At 52.9% G+C, this 22,530-nt stretch overlaps 1 protein-coding gene across 2 annotated transcripts in view; it reads left to right on the forward strand.

The window, feature by feature from the left end:
* Nucleotides 1–22,530, forward strand: part of SLC6A6 (solute carrier family 6 member 6) — a 79,859-nt gene that overhangs the window by 10,287 nt on the left and 47,042 nt on the right. The window contains exon 2 of one of the 2 annotated variants that reach the window (XM_021695124.1): nucleotides 2,016–2,053. The exons of the other annotated variant lie outside the window; for it this stretch is intronic. The gene's annotated coding sequence lies outside the window, so the exon portion shown is untranslated. The remainder of the gene's footprint in view (nucleotides 1–2,015; nucleotides 2,054–22,530) is intronic. 2 annotated transcript variants of the gene reach the window in all.

The following is a 22,530-nucleotide window of genomic DNA, read 5'->3' on the forward strand; positions in this document are numbered from 1 at the left end:
AAGAAAGAAAGAAAGAAAGAAAGAAAGAAAGAAAGAAAGAAAGAAAGAAAGAGAAAAGAAAAGAAAGAACATTTACTGACTCTTAACTGAAAAGCCCCAGGGTCATACTTCAGGCATGGCTGGATCCAGGTGCTGAGATATGTCATCAGGATTGTTTCTTTCTGTCCATTTCTGGGCTCCTGTGTTGGTTACTCTCAGCTGCATAGGATGCATCCCCTCCCAGCATAGCCATCTCAGTCTAGAAAGAGCCTTCTTTTTTCCCAATATTCTTAGCACGAGCCCTTGTCATCACTCTCATTGTCCAGGCTTGGTCAGGTGCTTGTCCTTGAGCCAACTGTCACAGCCCCTCTGATTGGCTAGGCCTGGCTCACATGCCCACCCAGAACCCCGTGGGCTGAGAGTGGATGTGCATGGGTGTCCAGGTGGAATGGATGTGAGGCTGTCCCCAGAAGAAGGGGCATGGGTGCCAGCAGGCTATACCCACGGGGACTTAGTGCCATTCTTATCCTCCTCTTGGAGCTGGGTTGCCCTCAGGCAACTGCTAAGGTCTCACGCCAGATAGAATTATGCTCCTTTTCCTGGTTGCTTTACCATTATGCCTATAAATGTGCATTAAACATGCTACCTTCATCTTTCCCTTTGTCCCTCTTCCCTTGGTATAGTCCAGGATAGCAAGTTACACGTTACCCTGGCACCCACGCCCGTTGCAGGCATTACTAACCCACCCCCGCCTTCACAGCGCCACGTGTCCACCCAGAAAACAAAGCCTCCGTGGCGTCCATGTCGCATGTTGGCCTTTACCATGGGGTTCTGGGCTCCATGAGAGCAAGCACCTCGGCTGTGTTGTTCATTGCCGGGTTCCCAGGACCTAAAACAGTGCCTGGCACATAGTAGGTGCTCAAGAAATTTTTAAAAATATATATATTGTATATATATTTTATTCGTAAGTAATCTCTCCCCCCAACGTGGGACTTGAACTTACAGCCCTGAGACCAACGGTCGCATGCTCTACTGACAGCCAGCCAGGCGCCCCTTAACAAATTACTGACTGAATATTCCTACCCCACAGTGCCTTGACCGTTGGGCACCTAGGTTAGCCCATTGAATGTGGGGGCGCTGCCATAGCAATGAGGTTGTCTGATTTGGGGGACAGGGAGCTCTGCAGACTGCTGGGGCCATGTTTCTGAGTCTGAGGAAGGGGCTCCAAGGGCAGGGCCTCAGGTACATTGAGGAAAGACTTGTCCGCCCTGCAGGCCTCTTTCTGCCCTCCCACCATTACCCCCTTCCCTGCTCTGCTAATCCATTTACCTGTTCATTGAAATGTGTGATCCTGGTTGATAAGGAGCCATTTCCTGGTTTTCTGCATTTTCATATTCTAGGAAACCAGGGGAGCCTTCCAGCACAGCTCTGCTGGTGGATGAGAGACAGCGGTGATCTACCCCAACTTGCATTTTTTCCCCAAACTGAGTGCCAGAGAACAGGAGGTGTTCTATTAAAAAACAAAAAAAAAACTAACAAAAAAAACAAGGCTTCAGGGGTCATTCACATTTGGGGACTGCTTGACTCAGCAAAGTTCAACAGATTCCCTTGGTACGGTGATTCTTGGAGCCTTTAACCAGTCGATGAGTTATCATCTTCTCCAAGAGTCTGGGGCCCCCAGGGCCTCCCTCAGCCCCTCCGTCTAGCCGTGGTGTGTCCCTGAGCTCACAGGGAATAGTCTTCCATAGACTTGGGCCCATGCCTAGGCTGCTCTGGTGCAGGCCTCTGGGGCCGGGCAGTGGCTTACGGTTGCAGCTGGGGGGAGCCTGTGTGTGTGTGTGTGTGTGTGTGTGAACACGTGGGTCTGTGTGTGTCTGCGTGTGTGCACGGCTGCCTGGGCAGCCCGCTGTTGACTTGGCCCCTCCCAGCGTGCGTGAGGTGGACAGTCACACGTGCAAGAAGACTCCGAGTCCTGCGTATAGTCACAATCTGACCAGATCTTCTCTTTCCTTCTTTGCTTCCTCTCGTTGTATTAGGTCCAGAACAACAGCCCTTGCTGAGGAGCCTCCAAAACGTAAGTGGCATTCGTCCTCTCAGTGGTGTTGGCGTCTCCCCGATGTGCGGTCCTTGGGCTCTCAGGGTCTCCTCCAGGCTTGAGGAGGAGGAAGCAGAACCCTCAGGGCTCCGGGGCCTCATCCACATGTCACTTCGGGGTGGTGGCTTCATGGCCCGGGTCGGCCCCGTCCACCTGCCTGTGCCGGGGAGACAGCCTCACAAATGCTGAGCACTGATTTTCGAGTCTGGCCTGGACCCCATGCTGGCTCTGCCACCGAGCAGTGATGGGGCCTCGTTGAGTTAGTTCTGAGGATTGGGCTCAGACACATGTAAAAGGGTGAGATGCTTGGTTCCCAGCACAGATAGGATGCTCCCATCAGGACTTGGGGCTACTGTCCCAATTGTCTCTTTATTAAACTCTTTATTTTTTAGTTTTTGGGTCTTTTTTTAAGGATTTGTTCATTTGAGAGAGAGAGAGCGTGAGTGCCTGCGTGAGGGGAGGGGCAGAGGGAGAGAATCTTTAAGCAGACTCCCTGCTTAGCGCAGAGCCCCTCCCGGCTGATCCCACCACCCATGAAATCATCAACCCAGCCAAAACCCAGAGTTGGTCGTTCAACCGACTGAGCCACCCAGGCACCCCTAAACTTTTTCTTTCTAAAAAATTGAAAACTTTCAGAAAAGTGGAAAGGAGAATACAGTGAACTCCTGTATACCTTTCACTGAGATTTTCCCATTGTTAACATTTGTTACATTTGCTTCATCTCTCTCTATATGCTATAAAAATAGTCACATTAAAACTTTTTTTTTTTTTTTGCTGACTCATCAGGGAGTAAATTACAGGCATGATGCCCCTTTACTCCTCCTAATCCTTCCTATGTATTTCGTAAGAGCAATGCCATTCATTCTCTTATATAAGCACACGCAATTATCAACCCCAGGACGTTTAACGTTGACACAATTCTCTTATCTCATCTACAGACCTTAATGACATTTTGCTGACTGTCTCATATTTACAGAAGCTTTTTTTTCCCCCCAGTTCAGGATCACAGTGTTTTTAAAAGGGGTTTCATGGGGTAGGAACCTGACTTTTCTGCAGATGACTTCTTCACCTTGATCTAAAACATCCTTACTATTGGGGTTTTGAAAGTCTTTTTGTTATGACATTCGGTAAGAAATAGATTTTACGACAGGATGCCACCTGTGCTCACATATCCAGACACGCTTGAAAGTGAAACCCGTCTCGCAAAATGATAACTCACGTCTTCAGCATCTTTAGGGCTCTGCTCTATTCTGTTTTCTTTTATAAAAGTGATAGTCCTGACCCTTTGAGTTGATTTCATGACCCACTAGTAGACTTTGTTCTGGAATGTGAAAATCCTGGCTTCTTAGGCAGAAATTTCTCCCAGGAGGGAAGGTAGTGCCCTGACCAAGGACTTGGAGTTTTGTTGATTCGGGGTCACCTAGGAAGCCAGGACTAGGAGAAAGGCCCTGAAGACCCTGGCCCACTGCTACCCATGGTGGACCTGACCCCATCCCTGTGATCAAGCCCCGCCCCCCCGAGGCCCCTGTGACCCCATGGAGACCTCCGGTTCTTTATGCTCTGACATTAGGCAGGCGTATCCCTGGTGGCTCAGGACACTTCCCTGGCTGAGTGGGCATAGAGTTGTTCTAGTCCATGTCAGCCTCCAGAGTCGTTGCCATACTGGTCACAAATGTCAGTAAGAATAATCACGAGCACTTATTAAACTCTTTACTAGCATGCTCGATTCGGCACGGAGAGGTTTAATGTATAGTGGTGCATTTTAGCCCACAACAGTCTTAGGATGTGGGCTCTGCTGTTCTTTCTGTAAAAATTACAGGTACATTCATTGAGCACTTACGGTGTATCAGGTACTGCTAGGTACTTTACAGACTCATGCAGTCCTCAAAGTAGCCCTAGGAGTTAGACACTGATATTATCTCCATTGTACAGATGGGGAAACTGAGGCGCAGAGAGGTGAATTGACTCTCCCCGGGGTTACACTGCAAGGAAGGATTTGAACCCCACCTACTTTCTGACCCTGTCACCCACACCATCCAGCACTGCTCTTCCCTCCCCCCAGGCTGGGAGCAGACTCCTAGGCAGGCCCATTCCCAAGGCCTTGCGCTCGTTAATGAGTAGCCTGGGGCAGCCCAGGCAGCCAGGTGCCTGCTGCTGCAAAGCTGGAGTCTGAGTTCTGCTTCCAGATAAAGAGTCTTGTGCAAGGCTCCCAGCCCCCATCTGGGCTGGTGGCTTTAGAGACAATACACAGATAGAAACCAGCTGCTGTTCTCTCCTCCGAGGCTTGCTGATCCATCCACACTTGGTGGGAGCCCATTTCACAGAGGATGCCCTGGAGGCTGAGAAGTGGGTTTGCTCTCAGGCCCGTATGATGCTTCCTCCACGTGGCCCTTTTGGCTTATGCTTTCTGAAAGGGCTCCCTGGCCATCTATATGGCAGGCAGCAAGACTGGGAGGGGGTCATCTTTAGGGAACAGAAGCTGTCCCCTCTGAAGCTGGAGCACTACCAGGCGTGCAGGTGTGTGGCCCTCCTCACTGAAACCTCCAGGTTCCCCTCTGAGAACAGGGACGGTAATCACTCACTCTAGCCCTTGACAGGGCGTGCACAGCTGGGAGGTGGCTGAGATGTTCATGGTTTGTCCGTTGTTCAGCGGACTCTGAGTTATTAAGGAACTGGCCGAAAAACTGATTCCTGACAGGGGTAAAACCCACATCGTGGAGAGTCTGTGAAGCTGGAGAGTCAGACAGTCCTGGATTCAAATCCTGTCTCCATCCTATGCCGGCTGTATAACCTGGAGGGGAGAGTCCTTGAACTCCTCCGAGCCTCAGCTTTCCCACCTGTAAGATGGAGCAGCAAGGGCACCCAGGAAGCTTTGAAAGCGAGTATGGTATCGGGGGTAACGGTCCCTTTGTCGTCATGGTGGAGTTTTGAAGCACTCAACAGGCCTAACAAAATCAGGACCCAGCACCCCCGGTACATGTTCTAATTTCACCTCCCTGGCGAGATCCCCTAGAGCAACCCCCTCACTCGCCTCAGCTGAAAATCAGATCCACCCTTTTGGGTGTCTGTGGTCATTTTAGCTAGAGGGGCACCTCTCTGGGCTTGTTATAAGAATTCCCACCGGGCCTTCTCCCCCACCCCCTCCCCCACCCCCTCCCGGACCCCTCCAGGTTGTAAACTCCCGCAGGGGAGGGGGTGTTCATACAATGGACTTGTGACCCATCCAGGGAGAGCCTCACCCCCCTCACTCGCTCCCTGGAGGGGCCAAGTCAGTGAGAAAATGGTATTTACTGTTTGTCTGACCTGATAATAAAAGTGATACATTTTTTAAAAATGAGATATATTTGACCTACAACATTCTGTGAGTTTAAGGTGTTAAAACATTTGGATTTGATACACTTATACTGCAACATGTGATTGTCACTGTAGCATTAGGTAAAGCTTCTGTTGGGCCACAGGATTATCATTTCTTCTAGTGTTGGGAAGTAATGTATTTTTAATACAGAAAATTTGGAGAGCACAGAAAAGTCAAGAGAAGACAATAAAATTCATCCTGTTCCCGCCATGCAGACAGAACCATCTAACAGTGCATTTATAAACACGTGGGTAAATATACATTATTTACATTTTGCTTTTTAAAGTTGAACTCACACTATGGCGACCCTGGGGAGCCAACTTCCTGTCTCCACCCCCCAACATATTTCTTAGCATTTTTCTGGGTCTTCGGTCTTCTAAGTCAGGGTCAGCAGAGTTTTTTAAAGGGCTGGATAGGATGTATTTTGGGCTTAGGGGCCTGTGGGTTTGCCTCCACTGATCTCATATGGTCTCATCTCTGCTGTTGTAGCACAGAATGCAAATGAGTGGGTGTCGTTTTATGCCATTAAAACTTCATTTACAAAAACAACCGCTAGGGCGCCTGGGTGGCTCAGTTGGTTAAGCAACTGCCTTCGGCTCAGGTCATGATCCTGGAGTCCCGGGATCGAGTCCCGCATCGGGCTCCCTGCTCAGCGAGAAGCCTGCTTCTCCCTCTGACCCTCCCCCCTCTCATGTACTCTCTCTCATTCTCACTCTCTCAAATAAATAAATAAGTCTTTTAAGAAAAAACATTAAAAAAAAAAAAAACAACCGCTAGATTTGGTCCAGGGGTCGAAGTTTGCTGACCACCCTCCCCCCCCCCCGCCCTTCCCTTCTTACTAGTTTTGATTTGTTTGGGTAAACCATCATTTATTTAATTAATCCTCTAGCAATGAGAGATTGACCATTGGTAGTTTCTCTTTCATGTAAATCACTCTGCTGTGAACATCTTTTTTTTTTCTTTCTATTTTTAATTGTAAAATATACATAACATAAAATTAAACATCTCGACCATTTTTAGGTCTATAGTATAGGAGTGTTAAGTGTATTCACGTTGTCCTGCAACCGATCTCCAGAACTTTTTCATCTTGCAAAACCAAATGCAGTGAACATCCCTGAGTGGGCATCTTTACACATTGGTCTGGTCCAGAAAATTGGAATTGCTAGCCTAAAGGGGGTGTGCATTTTTTTTTTTATTTTTTATTTGAGAGAGAGAGAGAGAGCACATGAGAGAGTGGAGGGTCAGAGGGAGAAGCAGACTCCCTGCTGAGCAGGGAACCCGATGTGGGACTCGATCCTGGGACTCCAGGATCATGACCTGAGCCGGAGGCAGTCGCTTAACCAACTGAGCCACCCAGGCACCCGGGGGTGTGCATTTTTAAGGTGCGGGGCACCTGCTGCCAAATCACTGACCCTCAGGAATTGCCCTAACTGAAGCCTCTGAGGATCACCAGTGACAGCCCGCGGGCCTCAAGAGGGAGTGAAGCCAGCCACTTCCTTGGGGAGCCCCTGCCTTCAGGGCTTGGGGAGCAGTGGATTTAAAACAACCCATCCCAGAGAAGCAGCAGCCGGTCTGCCAGCCTTCCTCTTTTGGGGAAGAAAATAAAAAGTCCGTAAACAAGATGTGTTATGAGTGCCGAACCAGACTTGGAGGTTGATACATCTACCCTTTAGAGAGAGGAGAGGTGTGGTTAAGACCTCAGCTCAGCTGTCCAGTGAGTCCAGGGGTCAATGGCATTTGGCCTCTACTTTGCTGTGTGACCCAGGGCAGGTCACGTAACCTCTCTGGGCCCTTGGGTTCTCTGTCAAAATAGATATGATGTAGACTCTCTCCTCTCTGGTTGGACGATCAGGGAAGAAGAACTACGAAAGTTCTTCGCACAGTGGCTGGCACACAGCCCCTACCCAGTACGTGCTGGTTGTGATTGCTTTTCTTACTGGGGCGGTTAGGATTTCTTTTAACACCTCTATCACGGTAGTCTGAACATACAGACAATAATAGCACGTGCAGCCCTTCGCAGTTCTCAGAGAGGTTTTCCATCTGTAATACTTGCGTTATTTTATAGCGCAGTTATTAATGTCCCTGTGTAACAGGTGAGAAATTTGAGGCTCAAGAGGGCAGCGGCCAAGCCGAGGTCAGCCATGTGTCAGCACAGGGAACCTGGGCTTTAGCCCATGCCTTCGGCTAGTCGTCTGTTCCACGCCGCAGCTGCTGGAAGCTGGGGCCTCTGGATGACCAGGGCAACCGCCTCTTCTGGCCTCACCTGTGGTGGGAAAGCTTGGGCCTTTGGTGGAGAGAAGATTCCTTGGTTTATTTTCCTGTCTTGCCTAGCCCCAACAGTGGGCAGACGGGTTTTTTCAAGGAGAGAGGTTACAATTCTAATGTGTGGGGTGCCTCCCACCCCCCGACACCACCAAGCGATTCTCCAGCGCTAGCTGGATGTCCTACCTTGTAACTCACTCCTGACACTATTTCCCTGGATCTGCAGGTTAATGATTCAGCCCTCCAAGGCCGACCCCCTACTCCCACCTCACTTCTGACGCCTGTTGTACGCGTCAGATCATCCCCTGTGCTTTGGCGGACTGGCTAGAAATCAGAGGTTCCCATGTCCTCCTCCTTGGGTTTGATTAATTTGCTAGAGCAGCTCACAGAACTCAGAGAAACATTTTATTGACTAGATTAGTGGTCTGTTAGTAAAGGCCGTAACTCAGGAACAGCCACATGGAAGAGATGCACAGGGCAAGGGATGGGGAAGGGGCGAGGAGCTTCCATATCCTCCTCCCCAGGTGCCACTCTCCCCCAATCTCCATGTGTTCACCAGTCTGGAAGCTCTCATTTAAATTTTTATGGAGGCTTCATTACTTTAAGCACCATTGATTAAATCATTGGCCTTTGGTGATTGAACTCCATCTCCAGCCCCCCTCCTTTCCCTGGAGGTCAGGGGGTGGGACTGCAAGTTCCAACCTTCTAATCACACAGTTGCTTCTCCTAGCAACCAGCCCCTAGCCTTAGGTGCCTTCTAAAAGTCACTCGTTAACATAACAAAAGACACCTTTCTCACTCTCATCACTTAGGAAATTTTTTTTTTTTTTTTGAGAGAGAGAGAGACGGCACAGGAGAGAGTGAGCATGGGGGGGGGAGGGGAGAGGGAGAAGCAGGCCCCGCTTGGAGCAGGGAGCTGACCCGGGCTCCATCCCAAGACTCCAGGATCAGGACCTGAGCCCAAGGCAGACGCTTGACTAACTGAGCTACCCAGCCACCCCTCTCATCACTTAAGACCAAATATATATTTATATTGATTATAAGTCACAATATCGCAGTTTGTTGTTGTTGTTGTTGTTGTTTTCAGAAACTGGCAGGGCATTTCAAAGAGCTGCCTGCTGAGGTGAAACCTGAGAAGGGTTTAGAGGAGGTATTCCCATCTGTTAGTCTGTTCTCAGCCAGCAGATTGTAAGTCCAGAAGCCCACGCTCCCCAAAGCAGGAGGCTCTTGGATCCTAAGGCTAGAGATACCTCTGGGTTTGGAGGGGTTGGCTCCCTGGGGCACCCCTGAAGGAGGGTGCCCTGGGTCAGTATTCAGATCCATCTGCTCAAAGGGTCCCCCACGGCACCACCTTTATCTACCCACTTCCCCACCAACTTGCTGGGGCACCTTGGGCAAGTCATTTCCCTTCTCTGGGCCCTCATTTTCCTCATGCGTAACAACAAGGGTCTGGAATCATCTCCCCAGAGGAGCTCCTGGGGTGACAGCTTTGGACTTGAATATCAGCTCTGCCATTTAGGAGCCAGTGCCTGCTGTGATGATCTCCCTCTCAGGGCTGGGTGTTCTCTATAAAGCAGACATAGTGCACATGCCTCGCAGGGTCTATTGTGTGCTTGGCAGCCTGGTGGCCCGCACACCCTCTGTGGGGCTATATACTTGGACACCTCGGCTTCCCATAATGGATTCTCACCCCTAAACCTTTGGCCTTCATCCTTAAGTAGCAGGAGGCAGTTTTGAGTCACTGGTTCCTCTGCCCCTCATCCCCAGCCTGAGTCGGTTCCTGCATTACCTTGCACAGGGCTTCTCTCACCCCCAAATTCCCCCATCCTTGTTCCTGTCATCACCCCTGAACTCTTGCTCTGAGGGTCCCGTCAGGACTGCCAGGTTGTGAAGGGCCCATGGCTCCCTCCCTCCCTCCTGCCACAGTGAGGGGGACATGGTTCTCATTTATGTTTTCAAGTCAAGTGGTGCTCTGACCTTCTGTCTGATTCCTTCCTAGTCTTCTCTGGGCATCCTGCCTGCCCCCCCCCCCGTTCCCCCCCCCCCCTTCCTCCCGGGCCCCCCCCCCCCCCCCCCCCCCCCCCGCCCCTGACATGAGAGCTTTCTCTTGTCCATTAAGTTACAGAGGCCCAGAGAGAGAGACCATGTTTTGATAAGGACTCTAAGGCTGGCTCCTGATCTGTGGGAAGGATGCCACGATCGATTAGCAATGTCTTTCGGGAGCAGGATGGGTGGAAGCGGCATTGGGGGCCTCGATGAGGTGAGGACTACGGAAAGTCCTTGGGAGTAGACACCTGCTCTGCAAAAACTGTGGAAACAGGGAGGAGCTGAGAGGACCCCAAAAGGTCTGTGCAGGTACCAGGCAAAGCAGCTTCCTCTGAGTGGGAAGAAACAACGGAGCATGCCTGTGGGAGAGCGTGACCCCGAAGTCTCAGGATCTTTAATTTGTACTCAGGTCGAAGTTTTCAGACCAGGAGCCCAGAGTCTTTGATGCTTCTTATGTCCTGGGTGTCATATTTTGTGCGGGATGCGGTGTGTGTGTGTGTGTGTGTGTGTGTGTGTGTGTGTAACAGGGATCCCTCTAGACACTCTGAATAAGGTTGCTAGATGAAACACAGGGCGTCCAGTTAAATTAGATAAACTGAGTCATGTTTTTAGTTAAGTATGTCCTTCGCAGTATGAGTACATCCGACAAGCTTACCTCCGCAAGCTCATTTATCCAGTTGCCCCGGGAGGTCGTGCCCGCAGGCCGGGTCGTACCGCTGCTTGAGGTCACAGATGTCCCCGCGAACCAGTTGCCGCAGCGCTTGTCCCAGCCCTGGCCCTCCTTGCTGTGAGTCCCTGAGGTGTTGCCACCTTGGGCATCTATGTCCTCCTCCAGGCAACCAGAAGGGTCAGCCTAGTTGACTTAATACGAGGTCTGATTTTGACCTGGAGATGCTTACTGAGCACCTATGACGCCCGAGAACTTGATGGTCATATCCTCATCCCCGCCATGAGACGGTCCTGTGACAAAGTTCTGATGTTCTCTGCCTCATGGGTGAAGAAGCCGGACTCAGGGAGGTGCCCCGCGATACTGCCGCGGCCACACAGACCAGGAGACAGGACTGGTGCGCTTCTGGGCCCAGGCTCCCCGCCCTGCCCCCCTTCCATGGGGGACTGCCCAGTGGGGCCCTGCTGCTCCTCTGGATTATTCCCTCCAGATCCCCTGTCCTGTAAGGAGCTCACACTGAATGAATTGGCGCATGTTCTCAGCATTCACGTGTCCATTCACTCACGTGCTGAGTACTTGTGGAACACCTGCTGTATACCGGGCACAGTGCTGGGCAGTGGGGATAGAGTGAAGAACGAGGCAGGAAGGGAGAGACGACATAACTGAGCACACAAACCATTGTTCGGTTGCAAAGTGGAGCCTGCCCGCCCACCCCCCACCGCCGCAAATGCATGCAGTCAGTGTGTTTGACCAGGAGGCCAGGGCTTGTCTCAGGGTAGAGGAGGGAAGAATCTGGGAACACGAGCCTGTCTGCTTCCACCCTCCTCTCCATCCTTCCTCACGAGGAGCGTTCTGAGGCTCAGAGAAGGGCATTGACTTGCCCAAGGTCACACATCACCGTAAGACATATGGTCTCCGCTCCTCCCCTAACCACCTTTTCTGTCCTGGTGCTGTTGAGAGAAGAGTCTCTGCTGCTTCCTGGCCGTGTGACTGCCGGCCAGTGCCATCTCCTGCCTGGGCTCCAGTGGCCCCATTTGTAAAGGGAGGCCCGTGATGCCCACCAGGCTAACTGGCTTAAGCAAGTAAGAGAGAGCAGTTTGGTATATTTCTTATTAATGTGTTTTATTAATAATGGCTGTATTAAAGTGCTCTCAGGGATGATTTAGTCACATTAAAAAGTCCAGACATGGAGTAAACTCTTCCTCCTAAAAGAAACAATCTAGAAAAGCCGCAGCTCTGGAAGGCCCCTGGGGACAGGGGCTGCTTCGAGGTACTGATTCCCATCCACATCTCTGGCCTTGTCTGGGTCAGCTGATCCCCATGTGGCCAGGCCTCAAAGCTTCATGGCTGAGGGCTGAGCCTGCTGCGTGCTTCTGGGGGGAAGGGACCACCCCCAGCTCTTTAAAGAAATTAATTTTATTTCATATTCATAAACATGATGACAGGTGCTAGTGATACAAACATAAAAGACACAGTGTCAATTTTTTAGAAACGTACAATCTAGTGAGTGAGACGTAGGTGAACATATGAATTACATTACAATTTAGTGTGAGCTTTTCGCCCCTGTCTTATTGAGAAACGAAAGGCATACATCACTGTGTGAGCTTAAGGCATGCAGTGTGATGGTTTGTTGTAATGTGGTGGAGTGATGACCGCAACAGATTGTGTTCACATCCACCTTCTCATAGATACAGTAGCTCCCAACTCTGAAAGGTCATGGGGTGCAGACCTTTTGTTTTCCCTTTGGCCTTTATGGTTCATTTGAGGAGTGTATATATTTTCAAACCCCTTCCAGCCCTGCTGAGTGGGGGAAGGCCCAGGCGAGAAACTTTGATATCTGGGGAAGTTTGGGGAAAACCTGTAAGCATCTGAAAACCGAGAATTGAAAGTCTGTTCATGCAATCATCAGAGACTTAATGGACTTTTCCTGTGGCCCAGGCCCCGACCATGCCCTGGGAACCCAGAGTTGAGCCTCTCTCTGTCCCGCCTGGAACAGCCGGGCCAGCCCAAAGACAAGTCGGCTGTGCATCATCAGTGGGGTCTCTTGAAGATGCTTTGGGCACACAAAGTTCACAAAACTTTCCCAGAGGCCTTGAAAGACAAAAGCAGGCCAGGCAGACAGACACAAACCAGGAAGGGCATTTACTGGTAGAGGGAAGCGACCCTGAAAAGGGAAAGCAGAGAGTTCCCGATGCCGTCAGCGGCATGGCTGGGCTGCCCTGTCTCGCTCTGGGGTACGGGGGCCAGGAGAGGAGCTGGAAGGGAGGTCTTGGCTGGTGACCCCGAATGCCCTGCTGAGTGCTGGGGTCTTGATTCACTTTGGGGAGCCAGACTGGAACCTGAAGTCCTTAGTTAATGCTGCCAGGTGCCCCCTTAAAGGTGGTGGTGACTTGTTTAGTTGTTTGGACAACTGGTTTCTGTTTGGGAAGAACAGTCCAGCCGGGCCCTCACCCAAACAGGCTTGCAGGAGCATTGCAGGCAATGCCAGAGGTCCCGGGAGGAAACCCACTCTACCGAGGTGTCTCACCTAGTTTTGATGACTCACGTGGTTTGGGGAGCAGGCGAAATGCCTTGGGAGGGGGTGGCAGTGCCGGCAGCCCCGGCCGTTTGTGTGTCACAGAACACCGGATGGAGGAACTGTTTATCTGCTGTTTGCCCTGGGGGACAGAAGAGCTCTGGCTGCTTGTTTCTGCCCCCAGTCAGTGTTGTTGTTGATTAACTGCATGAAATGAACCGCCCGGGCATTTCTCCTGAGAGCAAATCCACTCATGTATTGAAGCACTTACCCCTGCCTTCCCTTGTGGAATTCGGGATGGCCCATTTTACAGATGCAGCTGAGGCCCCAAGGGGGAAGTGACATTCCTGAGGGCACTGCTTGCAGCAGCAGACAAGTGACAGAGTCAGCTTCCAACCAAAACCTTTTAAGGTGACGCAGCAGAGGCCAAAGTGGAACCCGGCAGAGGGGATTTGGGGAACAGGGTCTCGCAGGGGGTGGTGCCCATCGGGGAATTCAGAGAACAAAGCTGGAGAGGCCAGGAGGGCCACTCCTCTCCACGGACAATACTGGGGAGGAATTACGTAGAATTCCACCATCTGGGGGTCAGTGGGAACCAACTGACCAAATCAATAGATGAGTCCATCTAAAAGGACGGATTTCTTGACTATTTATAGTTGTGGCCTAAATCCCAGGTATCCTTGTCCCCAAGGAGTAAAAGGAGACTTTTTCTGATCGGCCAGGCTATCTAAAGGGTGAATAAGCTGATTAAGTCCCCGGCTGCTGTAGAGGATGGGACAGTGCGGGAGGGTCAGGGTGAGAGCGAGCTCAGAGGAGGTGGGGGCGGGGATGCGCCCAGGGCTCAGTCCCTTCCCTTCACCAATTCCTTATTAACCGCCTAGAGCAATTGCTCTAGGTAGCCCGAAGTGAAAGGGTTAACAGTTCTTCTAGCCTGAGGGGCCAGCATTTAGTAATCCCAGCAGGTATACATAATGAAATGGAAAGGTCCTTGTAGAGCCTGTAGCACAAAGCCTCTGCAGAGGTGGGGTCTCTGTTCCTGCTGTGGTGTAGTTGAGGCTGGCCCAGGACCTGCGATCCGGGCCTGCTCAAGAGACCTGGATTCCAGTCCCAGCTGGTTAACATGCAAAATGACACCTGTACCTACTGCTGGCCTCAGTCTCTTCCTGTGTCAAGCGAAGAGGGGGACTTCCTGGCGTCAAAGGCCAGAGCCAGAAGATGCCCCAGAGCCCGGTGGTTGGGGACCCAGGATTCTGGAACCCTGCCTCTTCCTGGCTGTGCAACTTCGGTCAAGTCACTCAACCCCTCTGAGACTCAGATGGGGTAAGATTGCTCATCTCATAGGATGGTTGGTAAGGACCGGGTAAAAATTCGGCACCCAAGTGACCGGCACTGAGCTGGGCACACACAGTCGCTCAACCCAGGGAGCTGATATTCCTCTCTGGAACTGGCTGTGCAGTTGGAGCACTTTCCATACTTTTAAGGCATTTAGAGTGTGGGGTTTTTTTGTTCTGTGAGAGTCTCTGAAAAAGTCATAAAGTCTCATTACCTTTGGACTGATTATAGGAGAAAAGCAAGCAGCCATAATCAGTGAAAAGTGATTTAAAATGCAATAAGAAAAATATTTAGCATGATTAAAAAATTACTACGAGCTAGAATTATATCAAATGCCCAACAGAGTGCCAGGCACATAATGTTAGCTGCAACTATCTTTGTTTCCAGGATGTGAGAACAGTTGGAATTGGAACAAAAGGTTGCTATGACGATGATACACCAGGGTCCTCCTCATTTGCTGCCTCCAGGGAGGAGGCCCACCCACTGCCCCAGAGCATCCTCTGACCGTGGGAGGAAGAAACTAGGACTATAGCTGAGGAATGAGCAATTCGTTCTGCTGGGAGATGGACGGGATGGTCAGGGAAGGCTTCCTGGAGGAGGTCTCATTTGAGAATGGAGAAGAGCAGCGGTGTGCATTCTGGGGCCTGAAATGGCCTGCAAAAATGCACTAAGCTGTGAAAGCCCAGGGCCTCCCAGGCAATGACATATAGAGACAGTAAATTCTATGACCAAAGAACGTCCCCTGGCTTTAGTTCTGCTAAGGGACAATACTAATCACTGGTGTTTTTCTGGAGTACACCGTCTCTGGCCACTTGAGCTGTGTTGGAAGTGGTATTGTGACCTCGTGAGCGGTTATTCTGAGGGCCGTAGCCAAGGTGCTGGGCATCTTTTATACTCTCGAGGGCTTCTGATGTACCCAATTTCCCAGTGTCTGGGGTAAGTCATGTTTGCATGTCCACCTGTGTCCCTATCTGCTCACAGAGCCTCAGTCCCCTTACAGAACCTTACTGGGCAGCCTTCTGTGATTCAAGCTTATGGGGTCCCCAACAGCTGCAGTTACCTAGGAAACAGTGTCCAGGGAGTCCACTCAGGAGGGAGGGAGCAGAGGGCAAATGTGGGAGCCCTTCATTGCTCTGACCTGAGTGGTCCAGCCGGAGGCCTGGTGGGAACAAGGTCTTTCCCAGGGGCGTCCAGCTTGGAGTGGGCCATGGCTCCCCTTGCCAAGAACTATTCACCCAAGCCTCCCACCACAGATCACCAGTGGGACATGACGGTGTCAAATTTCCTGAACTAGTACACGTCCACAGAACAAATTGGGGCTGAAGACTGGAGTAGCCCACCCTGGCGCTGGCAAACTTCTTAACCATAACTGCTGTTGTCTTGCCTTCCTACTAGCAGGCAGTTCCCTGAGAGTGGCTCCAACATGAATCGTGTTCGCCCTCACACTGCGACGTCTTAGCAGGACCAGGCTGCGCCTGGCTGAGTACTGGGTGGTTTATCTGCATCAGCTCACGTGATCACCCCTGCGCCCTGAGGGGCTGGTGCCGTCCTCGGCCACAGTGTACGGATGAGGGAACAGGCACAGTAGTTTGCCTGAAGTCCCACAGCAGGGCCCGTCTCGGGGCTTCCTGGAAAGCCCCCTCCTCTTTTTAAGCCTCAGTCTGCTTATCTCTAAACTCTGGGCCCTGGGGTTCTGGGGCTGATCTGTCATTCGTTGATGGCCAGTTGAGGGGTCTCGGGCACCCAGGAACCTCCAGCTAGGACCTTTGGGGTTTTGAGGCTGCTGGGAGTTGAGCGGTCCCAGAATCTGATTTCTATAGCTGCAGCCAATCTGGGGGATACCACCAAGCGGCTTCTTCTCCCAAAGGTTTTCTTCACGGCTGCGCAAGGAGGGAGGGAGGCTGCTTGGTGTCTGCTCCGAGTAGCTGGTCTGCACTTCCGCCACGGTTGTCGGGGCCGCTCTGCAGCCCGTTTCCCAGTGTCTGTGGCACAAGCTTGGCTCTCAAGGCCAGGCCCCGCGCCCTGTAACTTACGCCCCCCCAGCTTGGCAGGCACCGCCGCCCATGGGGCATTGACACCTGGTCTGGGGAGCCGCAGGCCCTGGTCTGGCTGCCCGGCTGGGGGCAGCTGCCTGAGCTGTTCTCCCAACCCTACCCCAAGGCGAGGTAGAGGAGGTGACAGGAGGGCCCACATCCATGCTCAGATCCCCATGGAACCTCCAGCCCCCAGGACCTACATCGTCCCATAGTCAGCAGGTGTCCTGGGAGGGTCCCCAGGGTCCCCTGGTTCCACCCACTGTGGAAGAGGAGTGGAGGCTGGATAGAAGGGAAGGGGCAGCTGGGAGGAGGCAGGAGTGCTGGGGGATGCCCCACATCTCAGAACTGGCTGACCTGCTTTCGAACCCTGGTCCTGGCTCTGTGAGGGGATATGGAAGGTGCCCAGCAGGTCTGGTGCACAGGACAGGCCCAGCAGGGCCACCAGCCTCTTTCCAGGCTGTCGCCCGTCTCAGGGTCATCGTCCTGATAGCTCACGCTTTGTTCGAGTACTAAGTGGCCTGTACCTATTAGCTCATTTCATCTCGCAACAACCCTAAGAAGTAGGTACTATTGCTGTCGTCATTCTGTGTTTGAGGAAACTGAGGTACAGACAGGCCTATTTATGGTGTGTATTTTCTTCTGTTGGAGAGGTTGCCTTTGCAGAGAGACGTGTGTGTGCGCGTGCGTGTGTGTACCCCTGTGTGCCCCTGTGTGTGGGAGGGGTGGTTGGGATCCTGCACTCGCGAGCTGTTAGGGTCTGCTGGTCAGCTGGTGGAAACCCCAGCCCAGGGAAGGCCGGGTGCTGCCTTGGTCAAGCAGTGGTCACTGGCAGAGCTGGCCTCACCTGGGCCTCACCCGGCCCTCCTGGGTCCTTTCCTGCTATTGTTCCTTGGGTTTGGGGAGTTGGCATTTTAGGGACAGGTGCTTCTCCTTTGGGGAAGGCTCCACCCGCTGCCTCCACTTTAGGGAAAAAGTGGCCCCCCCTATGCAGGGGTGACAGCTGGGGACCCCCAAGTCCCAGGCGATATGCCCTGTACTTTGTGTCTCTTTGGAGATGCTGCCTGAGGTCTGCTGTGCTGGATTTTGCCCCCGGGCCGGGTGGGGCGGTCTCTGATGCTTGTTCCCCCAGGATCACATACCCCACTCAACTCCCTGCCCCGGAAGCCCGAGGTAATCCACCTGCCAGCCCCAACCTTGATTTCTCAAACTCCTTTTAACTTTAGCAAGTGGATAGAGGGAGTATTGCCTTGTCCCGGGTTCAGATTCTGTCACTTGCACTCTGGGTAGCTTTGGCCAAGTCCTGTTTCTTCTCTGAGCCTCGGTTTTCTTACCTGTAAAGTGGGCTACTATAAGGAGCAGTGGGCAAGAGGGAATGGGGAGCCTCTGGCAAACTGTCAAGTCTGGGCACATGGTTCTGGGGTCGTCCCCAGACTCACTGGGGCTGGCCGAAATGAACCCCAGCCGGGCCCAGCCCCCACCTGCTCCCAGTCTGGCAGGAGCACCGTCTGTGGGCCCACGCGGACGGTGTGTGCACACAACTATGCATGCCCGTGTGCGTTATCGTCAGCCAGTAACAGTCTCTTTGACTGGCTGATTTTGTTTTACATGTTACCAAGCTTCTCCCAGTTCATTAGCACCACTCTTCCTAACCTCACCTGATTCTAAGAGTCACTTGGTGGTGGTGGTGGGGGGGGGGGGTTGGTTTAATAACCTTGAAGATTCAGAGTCAGGAGGTCTGGGGCGGGTCCAGGCATCTGGATTTTCAGCCAGAGTCCCAGGCAATGCCAATGCTCAGGCAGCCCGTGGTCATCCACCGGCTTGGCCCAGAGACTTCGGCAAGGAATGGTATCACAGATTTTGGAGACCACTTTACAGATGAAGAAACTGAGCTGTCTCAAGGAGAACTTTGAGCTCTGTCCAGGGTTGAAGTCTGAGCAAGAGCCCCGCACCTGGTGAATGGTGAGGTGACACAGGCCATAGGAGGAGAGAAGGGGGGGACATGGGGTGGACAGGAAGGGCTTTCTGGACGGATGACACTGGGCCAGGTCTTAAAGGTGGGTGGGATCCTCCTAAACATAAGGGAACCCACAAAACACAGCATTGAACGGGATAATGATGGAAAAAACGAGGAGGTCCCGAGACTCGGGCAGGACCGGAGGAGAGGTAAGGTGGCAGAGACTGGGGCCAGCGACAGTGTCAAGTACCATGAGCTTTGGATTCCAGGTGAAGAACTAGAGAGATGATTCTCCAAGCAGCTGGGAGCCACCATTAGTTCTTGAGCCGAAGGCGACATGGTGGGCAGTGGGATGGGCTAGAAACAAGCTTGGCTGGGCTAGGGGGCATGCCTCTAGGGAGTTTCCAGTGCTTGAGGTGGCCTCGTTTTGTGTCGCCGCATGGGTGACTGGCCGCATGGAGGCACCGTGCTCGTGGTGAACACGACCGGGCCTCAGGTGGAATTACAGTGGAAGGTGAAGGGAGGTGGAGGCCATCTGGGGGTTGCCCTGGGAGATGGTCTGTACAATGTAGAAACGTCCTCCTTCCCTCGAGCCCGCCCCACCCCCGGTATGGATTTTAATGCTGAATTTTCATCTAGCTGAGCCGTAGCTGCTATTAGGCATCATCTTGTAGCCTGAGAGTTGCCCCCGCTGCCGCACCACTATCTGCCAACCCGACGGGTCCAGCCAGGTTGGGAATAAGAGCTTTACTTTCAGCCTCTGGCGCCCACTGTGTCCCACTGGGTCAGGGGTGCTGGGAGCATCCCTGCCCTCCATCACCTCCCTCCGACCTCGCTTTTCCCTCCGAAACGAGGTTCCTTCAGTGCTGATGGCCCAGCTGTGAAAGAGGCTGGTGGCTCTTGTTCATCTGGTATGGGTCCAGGGCCTCAGTTTGCTCATCTAGAAAGTGGGCTTGCATTTGCATGCGCCGATACCCTAAGGCCCCCACTTCGTGCCTTGCAGTTTTTGTGCAGGATCCACGAGGAGCCTGCAGCAGTACCTGGCAAACCTTTAGGAGACCAAGGAGCATTCACTTCAAGGTCCGTTTTGGAACATGCTCAGGGAACACGTTGTTTCATGAAAAGTGATTTCCTGAAGGTTTAGGGCTCATCTATCAAAAGAGGGCGAAGCTTTGTAGAGTTTTGACCATTCCGGGGAACTGTGCTCAGTTGCCGGGGGACACAGCCCCTGTCCGGAGGGGATGTCCGGCTCACCCTTACTCTGTCGGCAGCCCCGCCCGGTCCTAGTGTCCGCCGCTGTCCTTGCTCTGTGTGCCGAGCCGAGGGGCCCTCGCAGCTCTGAGGTGGCACACGTTTACCCCGATGTTGAGTGTCTCCAGGGTTGTGAGCCCTAAAGCTTCTGTTTGACGAATATTGATAGTGCTGGGCCTTCTACTGGGTGTCAGGAAGCTGGCCCACAATTACAGTATGGGCTGCTGAGCATGGGGACAGAGGTGGTGTGACCCACGGAGCCCAAGGAAGGCACTGGGGAGTCCTCAGGGCCATTGTCCTAGGGGATCGCTTGAGGATTGCCTGTGCATTACTTGGGGAACAGTGTGCCAGGCTAGGAGGACAGAATGAGCCAAGGCATGGAGGCGTGAGAAAGCCTGGGGTGTGTGTGGTTTGGTAGCCCCTGGGGGGTCTCAGGTGGGCTTCAGATGGTGGAGGACACCTGAGACTTGACTTCCAGATAAATGGAGGAAATTCCAGGCAACAAGCCCCTTTGCTCTGAAAGGGGGCGCCGGCAGCAGACATTGCTATTTGATCATCACCGCTAAGTCTTGCTAAATCCCAACCTGCTTTGTTCCACAGGCAAACAACCCTTGAGCTAAATTTCTAAGTGAGGGTGAGGTATGGGTGCAGCTAGGAAGGAAGAAGGTCCTTCCTCATTGAGTAGAGACATGTTTAAAAGAGGAACCATAGCAGGGACCTTGTTTACATACATTTAATGAGTGAGGAGGCTTCACGCACTGTAGATGGGAGATTATGCCCATCTTACAGATGGTAATACTGAGGCTGAGAGAGGTGACTTTCCCAGGCCGTTTAGCGAAGAGTGCTTTAGCTGTTTCCATGGAGATGTGACTTCCGGCAGAGCCCTGGTGACAGAGTTGGAGGTGACTGGCTCTGAGTGGGTGTTGGGCCACAGGCGTGCCCTTAGCTGGCCTTGTCACTGAGGGCCTATCTCTCTCCAGTTTCTATAGAGCTAGGGAGGGGCCGCCCTGTTTGCTTTTCACTACCAGTAAGAGGAGAGTGGCTTCAAAGGGAAGTCTGAGGAAATGGAAACTGAGCTTTTCTTTTTTCTCATAGGTCTCTTTTTTTGTGACCTCCAGAAATAATCCTGGGTTCTACAGAGCCTGCCTCGGGACCATGGTCGACCCTACCCCACCCCCACTTCCGGCCAAACCAGGCTGAGGGCTGGGGTGGTGGGGAAGCCGACAGGAGGAGAGTGACAGGCTGTGGCTGGTGACTCAGTGCCAGGAGACCGTTGCCTGCTGACTCACTGCCCTGTGCACCAATACAGGCCCTTGAGGGCCCCCCTTAGACAGCATGGCGGCCCTCCCCTCTCTCCCTACTTCCTCCTTTAGCTAAGCTTTAGTTGTGACGGCATATGCTGGAAATCTCCCTAAGTGGCATTTGGGGGCTGAGCCGGCTCAGACAGAATCCATGAGGCCGGACTGTTCCTGAACTCTTGCGTCCTCCTGGAGTCCAGGCCCAGCCAGGCCGCGGGACCCAGCCGGGAGGGTGTCGGGGGCCTGCTCCTTGAAGCTCCTCTCATTCGCCCTTGACCAGATGCATCTGAACTTGTAGAATAATTTTGGGGCTACTTTGACAAAACGAGCCCCTCCCCTCTGCCTCTGGACATTAGCCCCTTGAGGGCAGGAAGGTGACTTTGAATCCCCCTGCAGTGGCCCTGGGCCAGCAGGGTAGTAGGTGCTCAGTTACCATGGGACAGTTGGGGCTTTTCCTGCCCACTCCCCCAGGTGAGTAAGTGCCTGACCCACTCCCCCAGGTTAGGATCAGAGGCTGACCCTGTTCTTCCCAAACCCATGGACTTCACCTATGCAGAGGTGAGGGTCCAGACTCAGTACACAAGGGTATGTTCTTCTCTGTGGCACTGGTGGTGTGGCCCTTGGCCACGGGGAAGGAGGTCCCGCCACCCATCCTTGGCTGATCCCTCTTTATAAAGAACAGCAGCCTCCTTCAGCCAGTCCTGCAGGTACTTGCTCAGCACATGACGAAGGGGCTGGGTGGCTCTGGGGTCCCCGGGATAAGGACTCAGGGTTCCCAGGCCCCCACTGGAGAGTCCCCATTAGCAACAGCTTACAGGGAAAAGCCTGGCATGGGTCCTCGAATCCCCCTCCAGGGTGGAAGGGAGAAGTTGGCCAGACAGTCAGAAAAAGTCAGGGGCTGGAGCCACACGGTGGAGTCCTCACTGAGCACGAAACTCTCCAGGGGCTCCCACCAGCCTCTGGCTAAATACAGCTTTTAATCCTGGCCTCCAGACCCGGCCTCCTCTCTAGGTCACCCCATGCCCTGTTTCCCTTTGCTCTCCGTCCCACACTGGCCTTCTCTCTGTTCCTTTACCAGGGCCAGTGTGGCCCTCTTGGTACACACCATTCCCTGCTCTGAGAACACCATTCCCCCAGTTGTTTGCCACACAGACCTCAGTTTCTGTGTGGTTGAAAGCACGGACCCTGAAGCCCATTGCCTGGGCTCAGATCCTAGCTGTGTGGCTTTGGGCAAGTGGCTTCCCTTCTCTGGGCCTCCTTCCTTCATCCAGGCTGCTGAGAAGAATAAAGAAATTGCTGCTCAGGGCCAGGCCTGCCCCCACAGTGAAACCTTACCTCCTCAGAGGGGCCTCACTGGCTCCTGGATCCCTGTCACCTACATCTCATCCCACTTGGTTGTCTTCTGCATGCTGGTCCTATCTTGTAAATATTTACCTCCCCTGGGGGCTCACCTCCCTGCCCCTGGTTCCTAGACCAGCTCCTGGCACCTAGTAGGGTAGCTTCTCAGTAAGTGTTTATTCAGTAGTCCCTGCTTGCCAGAGCTGCCCTTGCTCTATTTTTGACCCTGGACATCCGAGGTGCAAAGGGGCAGTACTTGGCCCACGTGACCCAGTGGAACCGGAACTAGGCCCAGCCTTTTGACCCCTAGTCCATTGCCCTTTGCCCTGACTCATTGGCCTGCTTGGCCGGTGCTCTGCCCAGGGCGCCTCTGTGTTGTGCATGGTGGGTGCCCTGCTTGCC

Source organism: Neomonachus schauinslandi, chromosome 1, assembly GCF_002201575.2.
Source record: "Neomonachus schauinslandi chromosome 1, ASM220157v2, whole genome shotgun sequence".
NCBI lineage: Eukaryota > Metazoa > Chordata > Mammalia > Carnivora > Phocidae > Neomonachus > Neomonachus schauinslandi.